The 27,500-nt window shown below is 42.5% G+C and overlaps 1 protein-coding gene across 5 annotated transcripts in view; it reads right to left on the bottom strand.

The window, feature by feature from the left end:
• Positions 1 to 27,500, bottom strand: part of LOC137653593 (6-phosphofructo-2-kinase/fructose-2,6-bisphosphatase 1-like) — a 388,947-nt gene that overhangs the window by 267,059 nt on the left and 94,388 nt on the right. Inside the window, exon 1 of one of the 5 annotated variants that reach the window (XM_068387125.1) lies at positions 14,553 to 14,693. The exons of the other annotated variants lie outside the window; for them this stretch is intronic. The gene's annotated coding sequence lies outside the window, so the exon portion shown is untranslated. Of the gene's footprint in view, positions 1 to 14,552; positions 14,694 to 27,500 lie in introns of those variants that run through there. 5 annotated transcript variants of the gene reach the window in all.

Consider the following 27,500-nt stretch of genomic DNA (forward strand, 5'->3'; position numbering starts at 1 on the left):
CAATTATCTGCTCTTTAATTCAATCCTCTTGAATATAAGAAGCCTTAGCAATTCAAAGCTTCCGAAAGAATTAATCGATTTAGGCTTTAGGCACACCAATGAACAAATCTTAGTCAATATGCTGTAAAATGACAATTTTTAAGTAAATTTTATTTTTCATAACATACTTACCATGTCCCTATAGGAGTACTTTCTAAATGTCTCTACCAAACAGAGATTTTCCCTCCAAAACAGGCCAACACCCACCTCCGATCCCCGAAACCCCTTCACACCTATGAGACCTTGACCTCCTTTTGTTTCCCTGGTATGCCCCAACGGTAGGCTTGAGCTAGCCTACCATATCAACAACAACCATTCTCTAGTCTCAGGAAAAGGGCTGTATGATAAAAGGGTCTATAGGGAGGTAGGATGGGGGGGGGGGGAAGTTACCTTATTGGGACGTGGTAAGTATGTTAGGAAAAACACAATTATTCCGATACGAATACTTCCCACGTACCAATAGTAGGAGCCTAACAATTAGGAGGCTGGTAAAAAGGCCCTGAGAAGAGGTTAGGGATCTGCAGGTGAAGGGGGGTGTAAGGCCTGTCTGGGAAAAGTAAAACAGAAAACAGGGGGGTTAATGAGGCTATGATAAGGTAACACTCACCCAAGGGCCATCTTCTCCTTGTCGGGTTGATCCATGGAGGGCCGAGGGAATCGGTCTACCGCGTGTAGCCGCCCTTAGATCCTCTGCTGGGCGACTATGACGGGACCAAGCTTGAACCCTTCCCAGAACTTGAGGGAGCAGTCCTCAAAGTAGTCATCCGTAAACATCGACTTGTCTAGACCATACCCCAACCTTCAGCACCTGATCAACCACCTTTTCCTTTCAAAGGCCAACGAGGTGCCAATGCCCCGAGTGTCGTGAGGCTTGGCGGACCTGGGAAGGCTTCACCCTTCATCAGGTACGCCCTTTGGATCGTCTCCCGAAGGAAATCGTATTTTTCGATACCGCCTTCTTCGCTCTACCCATTGACACAAACAATCTCTTGATAGCCGTCTGGAGGGAGGTTGTCCTATAGAGATATTTCCTCACTGGCCTCATCGGGCATAATAGAAGATCTTCCGGGTCATTTGTCCTGGGAATGGCAGGGATGGAAAACTCATTGAAGCAGGGGTCATCCACCACTGGGGTCTGGGTTTTTGCCACGAAGGAGGGGACAAACCTGAAGCACAACTCCTTCTAACCGTGAGAGTGGGAGACATCCAAAGACAGCCTGTGGAGTTCGCCTACCCTTTTGGTAAAGGCCAGGTTGAGGAGGAACACCGTTTTTAGGGTCAGTTCCCTGTCCGTAATTTGTCTCAGGGGGTTCGAAAGGAGGCTTCTTCAGGGATTCGAGTACTTTGATAATGTGCCAAGAGGGGACCGAAATATGTCCTGAGGGGGGGGGGGGCAGGACTGCTAAAACTCTTTCACCAGCATCGAGTGGCACTTGGAAGAGCTTGAGTTCAAGCCCTTGAGGAGGAAGACCTGGCCCAGGGCTGCACGGAATCCCTTTACTGCTGGTACTCCCCAGCCTCGGTCAAGTCAAATAGTACTAGGAACTCCGCTATGACCGAGATTGGAGCTTTGAGGGGCTGGATGCCTTCCTTGTTGCACCATTTGCCAAAGGTTGCCCATCTCACCTGGTAAATGGCCCTCGAGGATTGCCTCAGATTTAAGGTCACCTGACAGGCTGCCTTATGGAGTACCCCTCTTTCCATAGTAAACTCTGGATAATCTCCAGCCTCGCCCCCTACTTCCTCTTGAAGAAACGGCCACCACGTGCCCCTTGATTGGCTGGGGCTCTGTTCTTACTGCCTCTGGGTGCTGGTGTCTGTCCTCCTGAGGGGGGCTGCGATGGGAGGGCCCACTGGGACGAGGACGGGTTTACGGCATGAGGCATAGGCTTACTACTTGGCTGGGTCCTGGGCTTATGGTGCTCACGGGGGTGGTACGGAGGACGCGCTGATGCACCTGATGAAGATGAAGGGTCCCTGAGGAGCATTGTATCATGCCTTTCATTCCTCCACATCTCTAGGGCCTCTTTCACAGTGTCCTCTGGGAAAAGGGCCTCTCTGGCGATAGGAGCATCTCTCAACGCCCTTAGTTCGCTGTCTTGGAGTTGGTTAGACAACCTATACATAACCACGTCCCTCCTTCAAAGGACCCAGTTTGACGCTGCGATATACGACTGCCCCCGCCAAAAAGGCTACTGCCCGCGACCCAGAGACCACCAACTCTAGAAACTGCTCCTGGCCTGGTTGTTTCTGACGTCCGCTTCCATGGCCTGCGACTCCTGAACAGTGAAACCCACAGTCCCTCCTGAGAGCCTATCCTCCTTGGAGCCGGGGGCCAGAGCAGCCAAGTTCCTCTCCGTAGGCTGATGTCCCTGGGAAGATCACTCCGGAGTGTAGAAGCGCTTGTGTCATGCCGTTTCACACATGACTATTTACCAAACTCTTACCTTCATCAATTGTCCTTACTTAATTCGGAGGCACCATTCAATTTAGGACAATAGACTTATTCCTGGCTAGCCTATCTATAACAAACCAAGCCTTGACATAGGCTAATACTGTGTACATCATAGGTATAGGCTAATACTCTAAGCCTAGACTTAAAGTTAACTTGACTTTTGCTGTGGAGAAGGACGGGTCTTCATTTGCAGTGGAGGTTGAGGGAAAGGCTGGTTCCCGGGGTTTTTTATTCTTACTTCTACAAGTGCTAGTACATGACAGGTACTCCAGACTGGTACCCTTTTACAAGGGAGAAAGTAAGAATTTCACATAATAATAAGGGGGAGCAACACCGTTTCCCCTCTACACTGGTCGCTGTCGGTTCGAAGAGTGCGCTCTGAGCTTACCTGGCACAGCTACGCCCGAGGCTCACTCAACTACGCCTTTGTTTACCTTGGCACTCAATCACAAACTCTCAACCACAGACGTAACTACTCCTTTGTTACGCCTCTCTACACCTCTGCGTATGCACACTCGATCTTACACCATCTCAACTACGTGTGGCTAACATAACATTTTGATGAGATGAAAACCAATTCGTTTATTAAGTCTAATAATCGTAAATGGAATTACCATTCAGTTAAATGAAGCATTTCTGTCATTACACTTGTGCTTCACCTCAGGGAAGGCTAACAGCTATGGAGCCCCATGGAGCCCGTTCAGGCCTTTAGGTTCCACATTAGCAGTGGCGATCCTCCAGAATCGCTGCCCAATGCCCAGTAAAGTGGAAGGACCAGGGAAGGTCGTGCCTCCTTCAGGGCTCCAAACCAGCGTTCCAGGTTGGTATTCTGGGGAAGGGCCTGCATCGGAGGACGTTCGGGCAGGTCACTGTGCCGGAAGAAATACACCTCTTCCACCCCCTTGCTCTCCTGTGGATCCTGGGATGCCAAGTCCGAGAAACCCCAACCGGCCACGTGGGACCCATTTGAAGCACCCTGACATGGGTTCGGGGATCAAACGTCCCTGGGTTCCGGTTTCCCTTCCGAGGGAGATCTGTGCCGCTGCCCTTCTCTTCGGCTCCTCTTCGGAACTGGAGCGGGATCCTGGGACCCAAAGATATAAGAGCGAGTCTTCGAAGGGTGGCAGCTCTTTGAGCGGACCTCAGTTCTTCCCGGCGTTCGGCACCCATGGGAGGAAATACAGTGCCGTCCACAGGAAAAAGGTCTTTCCAAGGGTCTTGGAGGGCCGGGTCCGGGGCTCCCCAACCCGGGAACAAATCCCTTAGCGGGGACGGACCTACATGGGGTCCTTGGTGTGCCTGAAAAGGCCTCTTGATCCCACATGGTCAGATACCGCTCCGAGATCAGAGATTGGCTCCTCCGTCCACAAAGGGACTGAGGAGCCACTCCTCGGTCCCTAGTGGCGGGTAACCAGCCGCAATACCGCGCTGAGCGTAGGATCGGTGGCTCCTAGGCGAATATCCTCGCCATTCCATCGGCGGAATGGCGGATTTGGCCACGTGATTACCACAAGAGGCCTCCGAGCAGCGATAAGTTTCATCCGGTGGCCAAGCTGCACAACTTTGGAGCAACCGCTTGCAGTTGAACATAACGGCTTTTAACGTGCCCACAACCTTCTCCTTGGACCTCCCCTGTGACGGGAAGGTCAAATAGATAGTTCCACTATCTGTTTTTGGAGAGGAATGACCCCTGACCTCAGAGGGCAATACGTTAAGAATTTCTCTCTGCTCCCACCTTCGCATCCTCCTCTACCGTGAGTAACAGGGGACAGAGAGGGCAGTGCAATGGTACAAACGGACGAACAGGGCAAAGAAGGGCATGAACCACAGCCCTCCCTCAAGGGCGACTTGTCTCGTTTGGCCTTTTTTCTTCTATTTAGTGGCCATCTTGGCCGACTGGGCATCACTCCAGCCCTCACACGTTTCGTTAAAAGAGCATACACGGCGCCGACACGAAGTACACAACAAGTGGGGATTTACTTCCATGTAGGAAGGAAACGCAGCAAATAACTTCCCACTAACTCCTGGGCAGTCACGTTGCACTCGCACAGGATCCATAGTAAAGATCGTGGATCATGAGATCCACTCACGACCAGACAAGGTTACTAGAAAACTCTTGACGAAACTAAGCAGGATGTGTTTGTCGGTACAGCGACCAGAGAGATAATGGTTGTTGTTGTCATCGAAGGCTAGCTCAAGCCTACCCTTGGGGCATATCGCGGAAACAAAGGGAGGTCAAGATCTCGCAGGTGTAAAGAGGTTTGGGGGATCGGAGGGGGGGGGGGGCTGTGGGGAGAGAAATTCTCTGGTCGGTAGAGACGTGTAGAGAGCACTCCTACTATTGGGACGTGGGAAGTATTCATATCGGAACAAATATTCGTTATTTATAAATGATGTAAGCAATGCACCATGAATTATGAAGTTGGAGCAGTATGTAAGGAAGAAGAGTCTTAATTTTGATCTTGCTTATCCTTCAAATCCCAGTCACTACACCATTTCCTGGTCTGATCTAAAGCTCGCAAAGATCACCAGCCCCTTACTTAATTTTGCAATGGGGAACCTGAATGGAACAAGTTACATAATCTGTATACTGTTTGATTTCAATCTCAAGTCCAATAGCCATGATATCAGCAATGATAGCCTCAGGCTCACTAAATATCAGCATTAACAACAAACCTGCAACCTGGAACACGTATGTAGCTTCCAACATCTGCTTTCCCAGTGTGTGTGTGTGTGTGTGTGTATATATATATATATATATATATATACACATATATATATATCAAAAATTTTAAACAATTTTTATTTTTCCTAACATACTCACCGAGAACTACTTTTCTTGGAGTCACTTGTGATCTCTCAATCTCGACCAAGGTTTTTCCCGCCGTTACCCCCCTACTCCGTTCTATTTAGGTTTACCCCCGCCGCCAGAGAATGCGCCCTGAGGGCAGGATTAGGGCAGGTCACTGCATCTCTGGGTCAACATCCCCATTAAGTTCGTCGCTTAGCCCAACTTGGCAATGGAAGGATGGCACTCGGGGACGGAAGGGAGGGCCATTACCCGAAAAGTAGTTCTCGGTGAGTATGTTAGGAAAAATAAGAATTATTTAAAATTTTTGATTTGTTCCGACACAAATACTCACCGAGAACTACTTTTCTTGGAGACTTATACTTTAGGAGGCGGGAGTGCCATTCTGCCACTTGACTCGGCACATAGTGCCTAGAGGGCTATGGAATGCAGGGCCTATTAGAGAGCGGAGTGAGGGTAACTGCGGAACCTTACGCTATTATCTAAGACTCACCTCTTAAAATTTCTTCTGGTGATTTTCTCCTGATGAAGTCGCGAAGAATTTATTCACCGTTGGGGACATCTTCTGGCCTACCGCTACACAGTTTGGAGGGCGGCAATGACTGTCCCAATGGAGAACCCGTCCAAGGATTTTCTTGAATAATCCTTGAGGTAGTGGGCAGTAAAGGTCGACTGGTGCGACCAAGTGCCTGCTTGCAGGATCTGCCCCACCTCCATGTTTCTCTCAAAGGCCAAGGAGGTGCTTAGACCCCTGATGTCATGGGGGCGGGGAGTGCCTGGCACTGCCATTTTATCCTCTTCATAGATTCTAGCGATGACTTGTCTCAGCCAGAAGGAAATGGTGTTCTTGGAGACTTGTTTCTTATTAACACCTGTGGAAACGAAGAGGTTCTTGGTACCTGATCGGAGATGAGCCGTTCTTTCCAGGTACTTTCTGAGCGTCCGTACTGGGCATAACTTCAAGTCTTCTGTATTGCCTGTCTTGGGAATGGCCGAATTGAGAAACCTTCAAACCTCGGGTCCCAGACTGCTGGGTTCTGAGTCTTCGCCACAAAGGAGGGTACGAACCTGAAGGACACTTCTTTCGACCCTTTGGAGTGCGCAACGTCGTAAGACAGACCATGGATCTCGCCCACTCTCTTAGCCGAAGCCAAGGCTAGCAAGAAGACGGTCTTGAGGGTGAGGTCTTTGTCCCCGATATCTTTCAGGGGTTCAAAGGGAGGACGACTTAGCATTTTCGGGACCTTGGCCAGGTCCCACTTGGGCACTCTCCTAGCTTGAGGAGGGCAGGACTGCTCGAAACTCCTAATCAGCATCGCTATGTGTCTCGAGGTCCCCAGGTCGATGCCTTTCAGGAGGAAGACTTGGCCTAAGGCGGCTCTTACTCCTTTAATGGCTGGGATTGACATTCCTACTTCATCCCTAAGGTACACTAGAAACTCAGCTATGTCCGGAACCGAAGCTTTAAGCGGTCTTATGTGTTTCTCCGAGCACCACTTCGTGAAGGAGGCCCACTTCGCCTGGTATACCACGGTAGAGGATTTTCTCAGGTATAGGGACATTCTCTTAGCTGTGGCGGAGGAGTACCCCTCCTTCTTCAAGAGCCGCTCGATAGTCTCCAGGCGTGAAGGCGAAGAGAGAGAGGGTTGTCGTGGAGCCTGAGGAAGTGAGGTTGACGCAGGAGGTCTGACCTGGCGGGCAGAGGCCAAGGTGGTTGGCTCGCTAGGTCTTTTAGATCCGCGAACCACTCTCTCTCCGGCCACCAGGGCGCTACCAAAGTCATCCTTAGGTTTTGGGAGGCCCTTACTCTGTTGAGTACCTGCCTTATCAGCGTGAAGGGGGGAAAAGCGTACACGTCCAAGTTGTCCCACTTGTGCTGGAAGGCGTCTTCTAGGGCTGCCTTTTGGTCTGGTACCGGGGAGCAATAGACCGGAAGTTGGGCGTTGAGCTTTGTTGCAAAGAGGTCCATCACCGGGGAGCCCCAGCGTTGAATGATGAGTCTGGCTACCTCTGGGTGTAGAGACCACTCTGTCCCCACTATCTGACCCATTCTGCTGAGGCCGTCGGCTAGCACGTTTCTCTTCCCAGGGATGAACCTTGCTAGCAGCACCACCTGCTGCTCGTCCGCCCAATGTAGGATGCTTATGGCGAGGTCGCACAGTTCCTTCGATCTCATGCCCCCTTGCTTCTTTATGTAGGCTACTACCGTGGCGTTGTCGCACATTAACGCCACGGTGTTTCCCTTTAACCGACTTGCAAAGTGCAGACATGCCTTCTGGACTGCTCTTAGCTCTAGGACATTGATGTGGAGATGCTTTTCGCTCTCCGACCAGGTACCGCTTGCTGTCTCTTCCAGAAGGTGGGCCCCCCACCCTTGGTTGGAGGCATCTGTGAACAGGAGGTACTCGGGGGGACAGGACTCGAGGGGCATCCCCTTGAGGGAGTTCGACTGGCAGTGCCACCATTCTAGGGAGGTTCTCGTGTCTGGAAGGATAGGAATTAACGCCTTCTGAGAGCCTGTCTGGGACCAGAACCTCTTGAGGTTCCATTGCACGGGTCTGAGCCTCATCCTCCCTTGGGGAACCAGTTTCTCCAATGAGACCAGGTGACCTATCAGTCTCTGCCAGTCTTTCGCCCTCCTGGAATGTTCTGACAGGAACGGCTGAATGATGTGATTGAGGTTCCGTATCCTGTCTTCCGAGGGGAAAACTTCCCCTGCACGGTGTCCAACGTCATCCCCAAGTATCCCATTCTGTTGGATGGTGTTAAGTTCGACTTTTCCAGATTGATTATGATTCCCAGATTCCTGCAGAACTGGAGGAGGTTTCTCCCTTGTTCCTCCAAGAGGGCCTTTGAGTTGGAAAGGAGCAACCAGTCGTCTAGGTATCTGATGAGACGGATACCCCGTTCGTGAGCCCACACTGAGACTGTCGCGAAGACCCTCGTGAACACTTGAGGGACCGTCGACAGGCCGAAGCAAAGGGTCTTGAACTGCAGGATCTGGGAACCCCATTTTACCCGGAGGAACTTCCGACTCGACGGGTGGACAGGGATCTGAAGTATGCGTCCTTGAGGTCGACCGTCATCATGTACTCTTTCTCCCTCAAGGACATCAGGACGGATTTTGGGGTGTCCATCATGAAGTCCGTCTTCTTGACGAACTTGTTGAGGGCCGACAGGTCTATCACGTGTCTCCAACCCCCCGTTGCTTTCTCTACCAGGAACAGGCGGCTGTAGAAGCCTGGGCCTGGGAGAAGGACCTCTTCCATGGCCCCCTTCTCTAACATGGAGGAAATCTCCCCTTGAAGGGTGGCCCTTTTCATCGGGTCCCTGGGGGCCAACCATTCTGTCAGGCTGGCTGGAATAAGAGGAGGTGGGTCCGCTATGAAGGGGAGCCTGTAGCCTTCTTTCAGGACGGACACCGTCCAAGGATCCGCTCCTTGTGTTTTCCATGCTTGCCAATGAGGTCTGAGGCATCCCCCAACCCGAGGCTTGGGCGGGAGTAGGGGGCCTCTCCCTCTACCTTCTCCTAGAGGGACGGCCTGATCTGCCTCTCTTCGAGGCGGAGTAACCCGACCTGAAGGAGCTGGCAGAAACTGGTGCTCCTCTGCGGGAGGGCTGAGGAGTTGTTGTCCAGGAGGAGGAAGGGGCGTCCCTCCTCGAAGAGCTGGGGGCGGCCTGAGGAGTCACGGCGCTATCCGAGGCTGACCTCCTGTATGGCAGCCTTCTAGATAACGCTTGTCTGGGGACGTTGGCCTCTCTCTTCTTGGACACTTTCTCCATTAGATTTTCCAGCTCTTTTAAAGGGAACAGAGACTCACCCCCCAAGGGTAGGCTACGCACAGCTCGGGCCTCCCTGTCTGGGATCCTCCTTGACATCTTAGATAGAACCGTGTCTCGTTTCCTTAGTACCCAGTTGGCCGTCAAGGCGAGCGTTTGGTACGCTAGAAACTTCAGAGTTTTCCCCCCGGAGGTGAGAAGGTCCGTCAGGAGACTCTGCTGCTCTGGATCTTCGGGGTCGATGGAGGCTTGCACGCTTACTAACGTGGAGGCCCACCAGTCCAGCCATGAGGACACGTTAACCAGGTCCCTCGACATCTCCTCCATCATGGCGGCTTCCGTAGGCGAGAAGGAAACCGGGGCTGACGCGGCCCTTTCGTCCGAGCCGCCTTGTCCCAGGATGTCCAAGGCCGGGTCCACTCTACAGGGGCCTGGGCGCCGCCCTTCAGGAACGTAAACCTTCCCTTGTGCCTTGAGGCCCTGGAGCAGTTTCGAGGCACTCTGGGACTTGGGGGCTTCCGCATTGCTGGCCAATAAGTTGTCTATGTACTCTTGTCCCATTACTAGGTCTGGGGCAAGAGGAAGGGCCAGGGAGGACTTCGGAAGGGCGTCGTGATGTGTGATTCTCAGGAGGCTTGATCTCCAGGAATTCCCCTTAGGTGCCGAGGGTTCTGTAATCCCATGGTGCCTCCTGATGAGGCCCACCACCCTTCTGTATGCGGAGTCCTCCGACGGGGGAGCTTCTCCTCCGTCAGCCGAGGCCTCCGCCAGGAGCGGGGGCGCCGGGTTGCTTGTTCGGTAGACCGGTCATCCCGCTCTTGGGTCCAGGGGGGCCGACCTGTAACCGTAGGGAGCTCCGTAACAGGGTGGATCTCGCTGCAAGGCGGGTACCACCGGCTCAGGGAGGGCCCTCGGTTGCCCCAAGGCTCTGGAAGCGGAAGTCACGGTCCCGGTGGGCTGACCCGACAACGGGAACCGATCCTTCTTACTCGATGACAGCACCAGCTGGGTTGGTTCGGTCAGGCTGCCTTCAAAGAAGCGTGTTTCCCCCCGCTGGGCGGGGTGAACCGGAGGCCTCGAGGACTTATGCTTCTGTGAGAGGTCTTTCCTGCGTGGCAGGTCGCGCGGTTCTAGGCTGTGCGTAGGGAGCGGCAGCCTAGACGCACGTTCACTGGAACGAGAGTCTGGAGAGTGGAGCCTCTTAGACTCTCCTGAAGGGACGTAGACCCAGGCGCCGCCGGGAGAGGCATTTCTCCTATTCTTACGGGAGTGGGAGCGGGGGCGCTTCTTGCTATGTCGCGACCTTGACCTAGAGCGGGAATGATCGCTTTCGGACAGCTCCCTCTTCCTGCGCCGTTTCTCCCTGACTTCTCCCCCGGAGGATGAGTCTATCTCTGACGAGTCCGAGGGTGCCACGTTCCTCGTGTAACGGCTGCCCGCGTGATCCGTGGGGGAAGTTCTTCGCCGCCGGACGTCCGAGATTGAATGCTGGAGGAAGTCCTCGGGAACAGCCGTGGAGATCGTCGGCACCGAGTCTACTCTATCCATGCCAGGGGGCCAGGGGTCCAGGGCTACGTCCATTCTTAGCGGTGACCTCCCTGGTGTCTTCGGCAACTTCCACCCGAAGGCATCGCTACTCGGGCGGCGAACTCTAGTTTGGCTGTCCTCTGGCGGGGGAGAGCCCGACGCACCGGCCCACGAGGGCGGAGGAGACTCCGAAATCACAACACTGCCCCATACGGGGTCTTCCGAGGACGCGTGGTCCCCTACCACGAGGTCTGATTCACCAGAAGCACTACCGGACCCTCCGTTAGCCCTAGAGGGGCCTGCCCTTGGTTCTTCCCTCGCACTGGGTTCCCCGGGAAGAACGCCTTGCCTATCCACAACACTGGGGGCTTGTTGCCCTCTCCTCTGCGAAGGAGACGGAGAAGCCGAGGCTTCGTCGGACCGATCACTGGCCGACGGTAACGAAGAAACGCCACTAACTTTCCTGGGGGAATGCTTAGAAGATTTCTTCTTTTTGGTACCGTAGCGTACCCACTGGATATCATCCCAGCTTACGCACTCCGGACACGTGTCCGCGGAGGAGCAAACTTTCCCCCTACACGTGGAACAAAGGGAGTGAGGGTCTACTTCTGGTTTAGAGAGGAAAGCCCCACACGACTTTCCGGCTCTAGGACCAGGGCAACGTCGCACATTCTCCATCGTTCGCACACGAAAGGCACAACACTAGCGAGTTATAAGTACACTGGGATATACACAGGGAGAACGCACTGTAACACTTGCGAATAACGCACTACGCAAAAAACACAAGTCCCCACGCTGGAAACACGTGGAACACAAACGCGCCAAAGGATCGAGAGAGCGAGAAGAGTGAGCTGTGTACAGCTCACGACCAAGGAACTTAATGGGGATGCTGACCCAGAGATGCAGTGACCTGCCCTAATCCTGCCCTCAGGGCGCATTCTCTGGCGGCGGGGGTAAACCTATATAGAACGGAGTAGGGGGGGTAACGGCGGGAAAAACCTTGGTCGAGATTGAGAGATCACAAGTGACTCCAAGAAAAGTAGTTCTCGGTGAGTATTTGTGTCGGAACAAATATATATATATATATATATATATATATATATATATATATATATATATATATATATATATATATATATATATATATATGTATATGGGATACGACCCTTTCGTCTAATGCACTTTCGTCTAAAGGCACTTTGGTCTAAAAGCACTTTGGTCTAAAAGCACTTTCGTCTAAAAACACTTTCGTCTAAAAACACTTTCGTCTAAAAGCACTTTCGTCTAAAAGCACTTTCGTCTAAAACCATATTCGGCTAAATATTTTTTTTGCAATTTTCTTTTACCTAATGACTAATTTGGCATAAGGGCATTTCGGGTAATAACCATTCTTCCTCGAGAGGAATGCAATGTTTAAAACAAGAAGTACCAGAAAATGCATTGCCGTTTATTGAATACATAGACAATACTTTCATAAACGGGATGCAAAGACGAAATGGAAGACGGTCCAAGCCATTATTTTCAGTACATGAATGGAATGTTTATGAACTTACACTCGCAGGTAACGCTCGTACGATAAATTCAGTTGAAGCATGGCATATATATATATATATATATATATATATATATATATATATATATATATATATATATACATATATATATATATATATATATATATATATATATATATATATATATATATATATATATATATATATATAAGCATTTCGAACACCAAGTCTACATTAAATTTATTTGAACAACGTTTGACTAATCCACCATCAATATTATATATGTTCAAGCTAATCAGATTCATAATGGAATCGCAATTGCATAATTGTTTCCAGCATGTCCATATTTGGTGAGGACAGGCCGTCACTCAAGGCATTTCCACAAGGACTTTCTAATTAACTTTTCAACAACCTCAATACACTGGAAAGAGTAAATTGGTCAGCAAGAATAATTATAATTCGTACTTGCACTAACATTTGGAACAGACACAGTGTTACATAATTTCATATCATCAACAGAAGTACATGTTCAAAAAATAATAATAGAACACCGATAAGGAAATCGTACCCAAAACACGTTTTCACGTTTTCAAAATAATAATAAAAAAAGGCCTTATCGATCTCCCAATCAACTGCCTGGGTTTTTAAAGATTTATTTTCTCAAAAGGCAAAAATAGGTGTGAAGTGGCTCTCAATGACAGTCATAAAAGGAAACAAAAAATGAAAAAGTTTACAAAGTTTCCAGGTATTTCTGCTAAGGACTTTCCACAGACAGTTTCTTGAATTTGCTTAACTGTGTGTACTGTTTTAAAACAGAGGACTAATTTTGGTTAACAAAGCTGAATGTCTTTTTTTTAATAATGTTTTAATAATTGCAATTTTCCTTATGTTTACTTAGTGTCGATCTTTAACCCCTTCCTAAAGTGGATAAAATACGAATTGGGGTAAACTTGGTCAAGGAGTACGATGAAGCCTTAGAATAGGTTCTGTAACCAAGAAATAACGTTCTGGTCTATATCGGTTGGGAAAAAAAATAGGCGAAGGATGAATAATACGAAAATAAAACAGCGTTAAGATAAGAATCCTTGATAAACGATGATAACTAAAACGAGTAAAAAGGAAATGCCGATTAAAGTAAATAACCAAATTAATTTACTAAAATTAATAGGTGTATAAAAAAAAAATTTAATTGATTAGTCAACATTCATTACAATGTCATATTTCATTGTGAATCCTTTAGTGATAATCCATTTTTGTGATAGCTACAGAATAATAATAATAATAATAATAATAATAATAATAATAATAATAATAATAATAATAATAAATCCTCAATTTTAACACTCTAAGGAATTCACTTGTAAGCGAAATCCATTCATATATATGTATATATGTATATATACATATATATTATATATGTGTGTATATGTGTATATACAGTATATATATATATATATATATATATATTTATATATATATATATATATATATATATATATATATATATATATATATATATATATATATATATATATATGTGTGTGTGTGTGTGTGTGTGTGTGTGTGTGTGTATTTGCACGAAACCTTCATTTTTTTTTTCTAGTGATTTTTTGCAAACTCAGCGCATAGAGACATCAGGGTATTATCAAGAGCACTTGACTGATTATAACTACAACCTCGTGCGGAACAACCATGATCATAGATGACATTTATCTTTTCTGTACAAAAAATAACATTTTCTCTTACAACACCATTCATGCAATGCAAACAAATATACCAAAGTTTCATCGATATGTAAAATCCTGTATAATACCACAAGCCTTTCACAACACCCCTAACTTCATAAGGCAAGAAATGGAAATGTCAAGATTTGGGAAGGAGGCCAGAGAAGTCCCGTCGTCACATGATGGAGGTACAATACTGTGTACAAGAAAACGCATTTGTCATCGTCTTCTTAGGAATTCGGCATTACGCAACTCTTTCGGATTATTGCTTTGTCAAACCGAAGCAAGGACCGAGTTGCCCATCAACGTTTTATTGGTGTGTTGGGGTCATGCAAAGTTGTATACAGGACCCACAAAAGTCATGGTTGTATCTTGGTGATTATCACGTCAGCGACAGAAAGCCTATTAATGCTTAAATGACTACGGGTTTTTATTTTTTTTTAAAGTTATATGACATCATAACTATTGGTGACTGATGTGGATTGATTGAATAATTATTCCTCTGGCGCTGCCTCGACTACGATTTAACAGTAAATATTCTTAGTGCTTTTAAAAGTTGTCGCACGGGAATATACCTATAAATTAAAAACTGTTGAATTCACAGCCATTAACAAGTTAAACTGTATGATATTTCTCCTGTTCATACAATAAAGAAATGTCAATAAGTATAATACAGAGATTCATGAACTGAAATAACACCATACCTGCCAATGTTTACTTGTTATCCTGATTTCCATCGAACGCCGATTAGGCAGTACACAGAAATAGACGTCAGGGAAGCGAGCGTGCTAAAATTCCTTGACGTGTCATACAGGTGTTGTATTCAACAAGTGACAGGACAGCCAGGCTTACCAACAACAACCACCCATAGGAAGCAACGACGCAGGATACAACCGAGGAATGCCGTCGTTTTTCACAGATAACACGAATTCTCTTTATTGACCTACATGTAAACTAAACGATTCCGCAACAAATCCCTTTTTTTTTTTCCTTCAAACTACCGACAATATCAATTTTATTCCATTTGTTTGTTTTATAATTTAAGATAACACTTCTAGTGATGGATTTTCCCATTGTTTAATTTCTTGTTGTTAAAAAAAATCAGCAATAAAACTAGTATGAAGATTAACTTAGAAGAAAATAACTAGAGAATGCAGGTCTTCATTCCTTATTAATATCGAAAAAAAATAGGGTGACAGTTTGCACAGACAAAACACAATAGCCTTCACATTACCGGGTTCTAATGAGAGATAGAGAGAGAGAGAGAGAGAGAGAGAGAGAGAGAGAGAGAGAGAGAGAGAGAGAGAGAGAGAGAGAGGGGGGGGGGGATATTCGTTAACCTTCTCAAAGAAAAGCAAGCAGGTACTACAATAACGACGCTGAGATCTTTTAACACCTTTGACGTCATAGCCTTCACCACACTGTTTTTGCTATACTGCGTTGGATGAAAAGGAAAAACTTCATTTTGGGCGTAAAGTTTGTTTTACTAGAACCCAAGGAATCAGTCTAAGATGAAATGCTACATAACTATCCTAAACGAACAAAGAATTTTCCATCACTACAGTATATTCGTGTTTTTCTTACTTTACGTGCTGGTGTTCATCAAAATTATTGATTCATACAGTAGTTTAAAATGAATCCGTGTGTGCGTGTGTATATACATACATATATATATATATATATATATATATATATATATATATATATATATATATATATATATATATATATATGTGTGTGTGTGTGTGTGTGTGTGTGTGTGTGTGTGTGTGTGTGTGTGTTTTATATCGCGCGTATGGGTTGTTTGCCTTTATTGGAATTCAAAGGGCAGCGAATATATCTTTATAGCTTCTTTCTATATAATCCAAAATAAAATTTAAACATTTCAATATGGCAAATATAACTGGTTGTGCTACACTCAAATGCTTAAAATTAAGTAGTGACAGAGTGATATTACGTGAGTCTGTAATACTACAGTAATACTAGTAGAGTTTTTTTTTTTTTTTTTTTTTTTGTATACAACTAGAACGTACGTGCTGAGAAAAATCCATCTCTACCGAGTTAATCGATAAGTATGTAGCCTACATCTCGCTAAAATCCTGATGAAAGACCGTAGATGTAGATTGCATTATAAGTAAATATTTTGGTGTATGTATACTCATTTAAATCATATTCATCCCCTTTAGCCGGAGCTATGAAAAAAAAAAAATCAGCCCCATGAAGCCTTGCAATGACGACAAGAAGTTACGTAAGACGTACCATGATTGGTTGGCAAGGATCCACGCTACGGAAGACCAGCCATAATTGGTCGCCAAGAAAGTTTACTCCACCTTCATTGGTTGGCTGGAGGGTGTGGCGGAGGCACGGTTTTGTTCGTGTTTCGTGCGTTTTGCCTCGAGTACAATATCAAACAACGTGTTATCTAATTTCTCACCTCAAGTCAATGGTAGGAAGCTAGTGAAAATAAAGTATCACTTAGGCAATCTCTATCTGTTACAATGAAATGACAGCATATTTCTATGAAATATAACTACAATACCAGAGCCACGTGCGACTCTTCAAACACACCCTGAATGTCGTTTCAAAGTCAAGCCGAGGAGAGGACGATCCATGCACGCACGGCGACCCCGACATCATATCCTACCTTTCGATTGTTTTGATCTCGTGACTTTGTAGAATTTCTTAAAATGTATAATTATAAAAAAAGCGTTCGTAATGTAAACGCCCAGTTTTGCGTCTATATGATTTGACGCATCTCTTTCATTTGGCCTCGGGGGAAAAGCGATCAATATTCCCCGACTTCTTTTTTTTTTTTTAAGCGAGTTTTAAGATTTTCACGTGAATTAGAAAGAATGCATAACCATCAAAATCCCTAAACTCTTCAAGGCTCGTATGGCGACAACCGAACTTTACGAAAAGTGAAGTCTTTACTTAATTAAATTAATAAGAACTGGAAAATCAAAATAAAGTTGGATATTAATTACTATTATTATTATTATTATTATTATTATTATTATTAAATGTTAAGCTACAACCCTAGTTGGAAAATCAGGATGCTATAAGCCCAGAGGCCACAACAGGGAAAATAGCCCAATGAGGAAAGGAAATAAGGAAAATTAAAATATTTTAGGAATAGTAACAACATTAAACTAAATATTTTCTATATAAACTCTAAAAACTTCAACAAAACAAGAGGAAGAGAAACTAGATAGAACAGTGTGCCCGAGTGTACCCTCAAGCAAGAGAACTCTAACCCAAGACAGTGGAAGACCTTAGTACAGAGGCTATGGCACTACCCAAGACTAGAGAACAATGGTTTGATTTTGGAGTGTCCTTCTCCTAGAAGATCTGCTTACCATAGCTGAAGAGTCTCTTCTACCCTTACCAAGAGGAAAGTAGCCATTGAATAATTACAGTGCAGTAGTTAACCCCTTGGATGAAGAAGAAGTTTGGCAATCTCAGTATTGTCAGGTGTATGAGGACAGGAGAATCTGTAAAGAATAGACCAGACTATTCGGTAACTGTGTAGGTAAAAGGAAAGAACCGTAACCAGAGAGAAGGGTCCTAAGTAGTACTGTCTGGCCAGTCAAAGGACCCCATAACTCTCTAGCGGTAGTATCTCAACGGGCGGCTGGTGCAATTGCCAACCTACTTCTACTACTACTACTAGACTAAAATACAAATATTTATAATTTGAAAGTAGTCGATAAAACCACGATTTGGCTTTGGTTACAAAGCTATGTTATACTTCCGTAGTTACCGGTGTAACACAAATAGGAATATTCTATGTACGTAATAAATACGATACCATGAATTCGGCCTTTGCAGATTAACAATGACCACATGGATAGTATCGCGCGTTGATCATGTGGATAATGCATCCACTGGCTAATTGACTGCATTTCTCAAATTCTTTACGCTTCTGTATTTAAGAGTATCGACTATAATCGGGTACAGATATGTAAAGTAGCATTGGTAGACCAAACACATTCTAATAGTCAGGCCTTCATCATGAGGCTCAATACTAGACAGTATTCTGGAAGTTTTATTCCACCTATGAACAAGTTGTGGAATGATCTTCCTAATCGGGTAGTTGAATCAGTAGAACTTCAAAAGTTCAAACTTCAGCAAATTATTTTATATTGAACAGACTTATGTAAGTCTCTCTTTAAATTTTATATATAAAACGGATTTTGAGTGAAGCGAAAAATCTATTTTTGGGCTCAAACCATGACGTCCTTATGGAAGGTTCCTTCAGTAGCTTCCTGAGGGTATATATGACTGCAGTAGATATTCCCAGAGAATTAAACTAAAGGTTTCACAGAATTCTAACTTCTGGCACGAGTACCCATAAGGTTTCCCTTTAGGATATCGTATATCAACAGGGGACGTATGCTTGACACGCCACATAGCTATCTGCACCCCACACATAACGTTTACGCTTCGAGGGGGAAGAGTGGCAAGTTATAGGAACCGTTGCAAGGTTCTCCTCCTGCGTTACTGTTATGGTACCTAGCGATGTAAACAAACAGCCGCCATCTTGACTGACGTCACATCCGCGCGCCATAACCTCATTCCTTTTCCTGTAGCGTCTCTGATCAGTTGTTTTTCCCAGCGTTCGCTATTATTTGTCATCATGTCGCAATCTTCAGGAAAGTTGAGTACCATATTCTTGTATTGTATAAATAAGCTCCCGCCGTAAAGTAACGATTTTCTGTCCTTAAATCTTATGTTTTGTGGCGGAGCTGTGCCCCGACCGGAGGCGTCATGTTGCGACGCTGCTGTTCGCCTCGCATGCTTTATTTAGTTAGCCAGAACAGCCTTCCTGGTCTTATAACTAATTATCACATTAGTTATTTAGTCTTCATTGCTAGGAATTAGTTATATTATGCCGATAGTATTCCTTTTCGGTGATCACAGTTAGCCGAACCCCATGCTAGGTTACTAGCCTGCCCCTAGGCTCGATAGCCTAAGTGTTCATGTTTACTTCTTGCATGATATAATAAGTGTTCGTAGTGTTATATTACGAAATGAAGATATAGGCATTTATACATACAAGATTCAGTGATTGCACATATGTTTTTTCGCCTTCTAGGAAGTATACAAGGGGTTTCGGTGATCTTGGTAGTCGACTCCCTTGCCCCTAACCTAACGCTAGGGCTCTTGTATATTTCCTCACCTCCCCAGTTACCTTATTTAAGGTAATCTCCTCCCTCTGAGGTAGCCTAGGCTACATCCTATCCCTCTTTACCTCAAATTGCATTCGGGTAAGGTTAGGCTAGGATTTTCCTTTCCCCACTCCTTCCCATAGTACATGCACTTTGAGTTTGGGACAGAACCTCAAAGTACCAGTCGCTTGCCCCCAGCTCCCCATTAGAAGAATGTACTCTCCTTCTGGTCCCTGCTGGTGGGTGAAGATGGAAGGGCTCTGCCCTTCCCCCTAGTCCACACTTGGATGGGTTAAGACCATTCCTCCCTGTGGCCTAGCGACTTGTCCTACCCGTCTTTCCTGGTCTGGGAGACTAGCTCACCTAGCCTAGGTTAGGCAGTCCAAGGGGATTCTGCTTCTTTATAGTTTAGGACAGGACACTAGTGCTGTAGATGTTTTAATGTTGTTACTCTTCTGAAAATATTTTATTGTTTTAATGCTGTTATTGTTCTTAAAATATTTTGTTTTAATGTTGATACTATTCTTAAAATATTCTATATTAATTGTTCATTAGTTATCATATAGTTTATTTATTTCCTTTCCTCACTGGGCTATTTTTCCCTGTTAGAGTCCTTGTGCTTATAGCGTCCTGCTTTTTCAAATAGGGTTGTAGCTAATAATAATAATAATAATAATAATAATAATAATAATAATAATATGCTTATATTTGGGGTAAACCCATTTTTTAACCTTTCCTCATCAACGACACAAACCTCCATAAGCAATAAAAATCCTCATCCGATCTCATATTGTTGTTGAATGTTGAAATCTTAATAAAGAAGTGATTATTCGAAGAGTTCCAGAAGTACAGACGTTAATAACAAGACATTTGGCTCTTAAACGTCAAACAACACAGAAAAAAATCTATCAAATGACACCATCTGAATTTACAAAAGGACAAACCCTCGATGGGACGTGCCCCGTTTAGGAAGGCAACATCTTAAATACTTCTGATCAGACAAAAACATTCAGTTAACCTCATTTGAAAAAAATGGCTATGAATAAGATACGGACGGAAAAAAAGAAATGAAAACAGAAAACCTACAGTAGGTTTCAAATATTTCTGGGGAATCCGTTAACCTCCCCAGCTACGATCTCTCTCTCTCTCTCTCTCTCTCTCTCTCTCTCTCTCTCTCTCTCTCTCTCTATTAAGGAATCGCGCTCTCAATAATAAGAGACGGCCAAAGCTAAAAACGGTAGGTTCAAAGCTTAGGAGGCGATCTGATAACGTTGCACACTGCCTTTTGACAAGCATTGCCTTCTGCCTTATTAAAGCAATCCTAGCCAGTCACACTCGCACACAGAAGCGGATTGGAGAGAACAAAAATTAATAGGCACAGTTCGCCAAACTATTCACCAAAATGCATCGGAATGGCCCTGTCGTGGCCGCTGTGCTGCAATCATTTCATAGATATTCATTCATTAATTGACCACCAGTTGAACCATTACAGAGACCAAACTTGAAGAGTAAACAGATTTAAACAGGACCCATCCTTCGACTTTTAGATTGTCATACCTAGCAAAGAAATAAACCCATCAAAAAGAAAATACACACACACACACACACACACACACACACACACATATATATATATATATATATATATATATATATATATATATATATATATATATATATATATATATATATATATATATATATATATATATATACACACACATATATATTATACGGTCTCTACAAACACATTTCTTATGCATTTTTAAATGCTAGATAATAAAAATATATGGGTAGATTCTTGCATCATTTAAACACTGTGTATATATATATATATATATATATATATATATATATATATATATATATATATATATATATATATATATATATATATATATATGTGTGTGTGTGTGTGTGTGTGTGTGTGTGTGTGTGTGTGTGTGAATATGCAACGTATAATTGCATATTGAGCACTTAAACAAAGACTGCCTAGTAGATCTGCACGATTTTAGCCATTTCTACTATCAAGCTATCTTACTTCTGTTGTCGGGGAATACCTACATAAGGATTCCCTACGTAAGGGAGAAAGGGAAGAGATAGTGTGTAAGGGAAACCTGTTACTGTACTTGAGAGAGAGAGAGAGAGAGAGAGAGAGAGAGAGAGAGAGAGAGAGAGAGAGAGAGAGAGAGAGAGAGCGCCCACCGCCGCAAGCGATATTGTAACTGGGGAGGTTAAACGGATTCCCCAGAAGTATTCAGCCAACCGTTTTGTATCACGCTTCATAGTTAGTTTTAGTAAAAACTTTTCCATTTAGTAAAGTTTCCTTTATTACATTTGAAAAATTTTATCAATCAATTAAAATTACGATACCTAATTTTACGGGATATATCTGAAAGTTATGAGCAACCCACAAATGAATTCATAATGGAAATCATTTCATCCTTGTCTTATGAAATCAAAGCTCTGGGTTCTAACGAAGTCAGTAGAATGGAAAGCTTTCCAGATATCAGAATAGATGAGGTGACGTCAAGTTTCATTATTTCATTTATATATAAAGTATATATGCATGCATATATATATATATATATATATATATATATATATATATATATATATATATATATATATAAATATATATATATATATATATATATATATATATATATATATATATATATATATATATATATATATATATATATGTATGTGTGTGTGTGTGTGCATGTGATTACCAAGTGTGTGGTAACTGCATGGCAAACAACAGTCTTGTAACATTCGGGCATCAGCGTGACATAATCCGGATAATTGGGAGAGCGAAGACAAAGCAAGGCGAAGGGGAGGGGGAGATTGCAAAAAACCGCAGAGAGTGTTTAACAGAATAGAAGGTTATTGGCTAAATGCAAGTCGCAGTCGTCACTGGTTGATCCTTTCGGAGATCTTCATCACAAATATGCTAAATGAATAATTGGTGCAGAACATAAACAGCTACATTTGAACATTCACGTTATTCAAAAAAACATAAATTTGGGGCTTCGGAAGTTTTGATGCTGAAAGACCACCAGGAGATGTTCACGTTTTCTAGATTTTGCAAAATGTCTAAATAGATAACCTAAAGGTAATAATCTGTACCCTAGTTTGAAACATGTCATCTTGGCGGCAAATATAAGTTCATATATAACATTCCTTATGAGTTCCCAAGAGGACATGGTTAGGAGGGAATGAACGGGGGTAAAACAAATTTGAGGAGGAAAGGCAATGGAAGTCGTTCAGATATCTAGGCCTAGAGGCCAATATTTTTCGTAGGGATGACCAAATGGACAAAAGGTCAAGAAACGAGGAAGCAACATGTATGGGGAGGGGGGGAAATTGAAATATATTGGAGCTCGTATATTAATTTCACCGCAACTAGTGGCAGTAAACGTTAGAACGATACCACTATACACATCAGTTTCTATGGAACTTAATCAATGAAAGTAACCCTGAATTGAGTACCGGAATGTGATTTTAAACCCAAGACCTCATAATCGGCAGCTCTACCTAGAATCATGCAGGTAAGTTCTTGTGTGGTATTATAATTATATAAATCAGTAGACGCTTTTAAATGCAGCGGCATAAAATTTCGAAACGAAACAAAATATTTGGAAAACTGAATTAATAGGTCTTTACCTCCTTAGAAATGACCCTTGCTAATTCAGTAATATTCTATGTCACACTCAACGTGTAGATATCAGCTTGAAATTCTGCACAATTTTAAAAGAACCTTTGACTGCCCATCAAGGTTAATTGGTAAACACCCTACACAATGATCTCTGACAGATCTTTTTGCCAATTATAAAAAGTATAAGAAAATTAGAAAAAAAAGTAAAATTCTGGCCTTATACTTTCCAGTATGAGAGGACTGAAACAGTTTCAAATCGCTTGCATGTTGGACACGCTCGCCAACACACAGTTATACGTTAGAATGAAGAAATGTGCCAGTGTGTGCTTACTTTGACATGTCATTGTCAGCTGAGCACTTTCTGGTGCACTGTAATGCTGAGCTCCAGAGATTCCACATTGAAGGAAAACCTATCAGAAATTTCAGGAGATGAGGCAGATGTCAATGATTAATGCCCTTATCCTTTTTTAAAATTCTTAAAATTTCTTAATGAAATTTAAATTAAAGGTTCATCGTCACTCCAGTTTTTAATGGAATTTTTTTATATTTATACAATATATATTAATGAAAGAATGTGTGAAAGTATGAGCGAGTTGTGAATGATTGATGAAAGAAAAATAGGAATTTTTAAAATACATTCCTTATCTCACAGTTCATGTATATATGTATGTATATGTATGCATATCAATATAAATTTGCAAATGCACGTATACATGGGTAGGCTACATAAAGCGCTGAATGGATCTCTCAAGGACGCAGTGCATGGGCTTTAGCCTTAAACCCCATTTATCATCATCACAATCATCATCATCATCATTATCATAAATATACATTAAATTCAAGCACATACAGTAAGGATATTTCTGAAGGAAAACTCTTAAGACCCAGACTCAATAATAAAAATAATAATGATAATGATAATAATAATAATTTAATATATATTAATAAATATCAGTAAACAATAATCAATAATCAATAACAAATAACAAGTAACAAATAAATTATAAATAATCAATAATCAATATATAATAAAAAATGAAACATAATAAATAAATAATAGATAAATAAATAATAAACATGTGATAAATAATAAATGAGAAATAATAAATAATGAATAATAAATAAATAATGATGATAATGATAATGATAATAGTAATAGTAATAGTCATGGCAATGATAATACATAAAACAATAACGCTAATGATAATAATAATAATAATGATGATGATAATAAAATAATAACAATAAAAATAACAATAACAATAATAATATATAAAAATAATAAAAACAACAATAATAATTTTGAAAATTACGTAAAAGAAATCCTAAAGAACCAAGTAAAACATCAGTTCAGAAGTCATCCAAAATTTGATTAGCTTTTCCATTTTTCTGAAGATTTGACATACTGACTATTTGCGGATGAATCGTGAAACTCTAGAATTCATAGACCTCCTTCCACTTCAAGCAGAGTTAGTTCGAGTCATTCTTCAGAGGAATCCACTTAATACCATTAGTTACCGAGGAGCGGTCAAAGAAACAACATCCAGAGGATATATTATACACATTAAAACCAAGTCCTCCTATATAAACATCCGTGAAAACACAACTGATAGAATTAATTCGATTAAACAAACTTGCTTGAGGTTGATGGAAATATTAAGACCGAGATGAAATAACACACTGCAAAAATCAGGTAGTTTTGGAAACAAAGGTGTCATGCTAACTCCACAGAATAAAATGAATGTGAGATGATTAAAAAAAAAAAAAGATAAGACTATAACTAGTTAATTAGAAAAGCATTTTTTTCTATTTTAAATTTAAAAGAAAAACTGAGAAAAGCTGATATCTAAAGTATAACTAATTGACTCTCTCTCTCTCTCTCTCTCTCTCTCTCTCTCTCTCTCTCTCTCTCTCTCTCTCTCTCTCTAGCTTTATAAGGTGAATGCTGGAACGATCAAAAGGGACTTCATATAAACATACACAAGGGGGAATCTCCAAGTATATGAAATATATTTCAATCTATTCAAGAAGAAAATCAAATACACACTATACTCAATTCGTGATAAACGTTTACGAGGTCAGCTAAACCGTACGTGCTCGTGTACCCATTATATTACGAGTCAAGGTCAATAAAATACATTTTATAGACCTTGGTACGAGTACTCTCAATAAAAAGAACAGCGTGTTCCTTACGCTGATAATGCTACTCTCTTTGCATCAATTCCATCTCCTGAATCATCATCATTATCCTTATCATCATCATCATTATTATTATTATTATTATTACAAGCTAAGCTATAACCATAGATGGAAAATCAAGGTGCTATAAGCCCACGGGCTCCAGTAGGGAAAATGACCCAGTGATGAAAAGCAAGAATGAAATAAACAATCTACAAGAGAAGTAATAGACACTCAAAATAAAATATTTTAAGAATAGTAATAAACATTAAAATAAAATATTTCAAGAATAATAACAACATTAAATTAGATCTTCCATTTACTGTATAAAGTATAAAAACTTCAAGAACAAAAGGAATAAAAATAAGATAAAATAGTGTGCCAAAGTGTACCCTCAAGCAAGAGAACTCTAATAAAGGACAGTGGCAGGCAATGGAACAGAGGCTATGGCACTACCCAAGATTAGAGAACAATGGTTTGATTTTTAGTGACCTCCTAGAAGAGCAGCTTACCATAGCTTCAGAGTCTCTTAACGTGCTTATTTGGAGAGGCAGGAGGCCTATCATCTTTGGAAGGGTAACAGATCAGATTTGACCTGGAATAACTACTGTATACTCAGCTTAGAGCTTTTTCTCGGAGAGTTTATGCTTCAACTGAAAAAGAGTACAATTTAACCATAAAAAAAAAAACTTTCTGGTACAACTCAGGAACATAAATGGTGGTCTACCCTTAAATCTGCACTCTTAGGTGTAGATGCAACAGTTCCTGCTTTACTTAAACCAGATAGCTCTGTTACTCACTGTCCAAAGGAAAAGACAACCCTTTTGGCTGATGTTTTTGACAGTAAACATGAGTAATGAAAAACTTGAACTTCCTCATTCCTGTTTTCCTGAGGCTAAACTAACTAGTTTAGCTTTTCGATCTCGTGAAATTAAAGCTCTGTTGATGGACCTTGATGCTTATGGAGGTGTAGACCCAATAGTACTTTTCCTTTGTTTTTTATAAAGACTGCAGATTTCTTAGCTCCAAAGTTATGTTTTTTTGCGCAAGTTAGCGAGAGGAGGAGCTTTAGCACTTGTTGGATAATTGTTAATATTACTCCTCTATGTAAATGTGTTTGTGGTCGCTCAAGTCCAACTGATTACCGCCCGATTTCCATAACACCCATATTATCTAAAGTTTTTGAACGTCTTCTTGCCAAACGTCTTAATGGGTTTACTGTAGGTAATCATCTATTCCCTAGTTTGCAATTTGGTTTTTGTAAAGGGCTTGGAGCATGTGATGCCCTTCTTACAATCTCCAATGCTGTATAGAAATCCCTTGATTGTGGTCAGGAAGTTCATAAAACTGGCATTGATTTTAGTGCTGCTTTTGACCATGTTAATCATGAGGCCCTTGTTTTCAAACTCAAACAGATGGGAGTGGGTGGGTCGTTTCTTAGCATTATTATTGATTTTTTAAGCAATAGATCTCAAAGAGTTGTTGTTGATGAGCACCATAGTGAGTATAGGAATGTGATATCTGGTGTTCCACAGGGTAGTGTTCTTGGCCCATTACTTTTCATACTATATACAAATGACATGTGGTTTGACCTAGAAAACAAGCCTGTTCCATATGCAGATGATGCTACTCTCTTTGCATCAATTCCATCCCCTGAACGTAGATCTGGGGTTGCTGAATCCCTTTATTATTATTATTATTATTATTATTACTTACTAAGCTACAACCATAGTTGGAAAAGCAGTATGCTATAAGCCCTGGGGCTCCAAAAGGGAAAATAGCTCAGTGAGGAAAGGAAAAAAGGAAAATAAAATATTCTAAGAGTAACAACAATAAATATCTCCTATATAAACTATAAAAACTTTAACAAAACAAAAGGAAGAGAAATAAGATAGGAGAGTGTGCTCGAGTGTACCCTCAAGCAAGAGAACTCTAACCCAAGACAGTGAAAGACCATGGTACAGAGGCTATGGCACTACCCAAGACTAGAGAACAGTGGTTTGATTTTGGAGTGTCCTTCTCCTAGAAGAGCTGCTTACCATAGCTAAAGAGTCTCTTCTACCCTTACCAAGAGGAAAGTGGCACGGAACAATTACAGTGCAATAACCCCTTGGGTGATGAAGAATTGTTTGGTAATCTGTGTTGTCAGGTGTATGAGGATAGAGGAGAATATGTAAAGAATATGCCAGACTATTCAGTGTGTATGTAGGCAAAGGGAAAATGAACCGTAACCAGAGAGGAGGATCCAATGTAGTACTGTCTGGCCAGTCAAAAGACCCCATAACTCTCTAGCGGTAGTATCTCAACGGGTGGCTGGTGCCCTGGCCAACCTACTACCTACTACCTACTAAAGATCTAGCTAATATCAGTGCATGGTGTAAATTATGGGGTATTTTGACTCCTAACAAAACTCGTATGCTTGTAAGTAGGTCAAGGACAGTGGCTCCTCAACATCCGGATCTCAGTATTGATAATGTTTCTTTAACGTTGTATGAATCTTTTAAAATTTTAGGTGTGATTCTCGACAGCAAATTTACTTTTGAAAAACACATTAGGTATGTGTCTTCTTCAATTGCACAAAAAATTGGCTTATTGAAAAAGTCTTTCAAGATTTTCGGTGATCAATCTATTCTGAAGTAGGGTTT

This window comes from Palaemon carinicauda, chromosome 14 (assembly GCF_036898095.1).
Source record: "Palaemon carinicauda isolate YSFRI2023 chromosome 14, ASM3689809v2, whole genome shotgun sequence".
Taxonomy (NCBI): domain Eukaryota; kingdom Metazoa; phylum Arthropoda; class Malacostraca; order Decapoda; family Palaemonidae; genus Palaemon; species Palaemon carinicauda.